We start from the raw sequence: 1,149 nt of genomic DNA, 5'->3' as shown, positions 1-1,149 counted from the left end.
GTGCTGGGCATCACGCGGGTATGGAAGACATCGCAGACATCTCTCCGTCGCACCAAGACATAATCGATGAGGTTCCAATGCTTTGCCTTGACAAGAGACTAAACATTTCTACTGAATTCAGGGGTAGGATTGATATAGGGAGCGTGGAATGGGGTAAGAGGGTTGAAGAATGTGTAAACTAAAGGGTGCTACAGGGTGAGGAATACAATATAGCTACTTCTAAAATCTGCTTCTACTATAATTACATATAAAGCTTATAAAAATTAGCAAAGTCAAAAAAAACTAAAAGACCCTTAAGGCATCAGATCCCCCCTTAGAGACTGGACAAAACCCAAAGGTCTTGTCCAATCTCTACTTACATCTACAACAACTATAACATCGGTACATGCAGTGGGCTATTATACTAACGCTAAGTACGTACATCACTAAAATAAACAGTTGTCTCATCTAAGTCCAATTCGGTAACCATGAAGTGAGTTTGTGGAGGACATCTCCTAAGCTCAGGGAGACATCATCCAGAGATATTTGGTGCAAGATTTTGCTTTGGTTTTGAATTGCAGCCAAATCATTATTAATTCTACCAGTCTGGTCTATGTAAGAGCAGCAACTGGTGTTGATAACTTTGCACACGCCTCCCTGTGAGGCTAGCAAGAAACTGAGGGCCATTCAATTTTGTATTATTACATGAGACAAGCTCTGGAATTGTTCTTTTAGGGTTTCAATTGCATCTGAAGTATGATCTTGAATGTTTTCCTTTTTCCAATTCACTTACTCCTAGAGATGGGACCAAGGCTCTTACTATGCTGTGGAAAATTGTAGGGCGCTTGTCGCTGGGTACCTGTCGAAAGGCCTTGGTCCGAAGGGGGAAGAACGACACACAAGACACACGAGGGTAGTGAGACAAAGAGATGTCTGCCTGCTACGCTGAGCAGGCAGCTTTTTATTAGTTGCGGAGATGGGTCCGTAAGTTCCTTGATTTCCCTTACCCACGTCTTCTTCTTCTTCATACCGGCAATGATGACCTTCCGGTTCTTAGCTTGAGTCCCGGTTCTTGTGGACTTAGTAGAAATAGCATTGACCTCAAGTTGTGTTTGGACCCCGACTTCTGTGGACTTAATAGGGACATCACTGGTTTCAGGTGGCGTGGTT

Source organism: Lepidothrix coronata, unplaced genomic scaffold (assembly GCF_001604755.1).
Source record: "Lepidothrix coronata isolate B3197 unplaced genomic scaffold, Lepidothrix_coronata-1.0 Scaffold10, whole genome shotgun sequence".
Classification (NCBI taxonomy): Eukaryota; Metazoa; Chordata; class Aves; order Passeriformes; family Pipridae; genus Lepidothrix; species Lepidothrix coronata.
The sequence above is the reverse complement of the archived record's forward strand: the minus strand, read 5'-3'. Positions refer to the sequence as shown.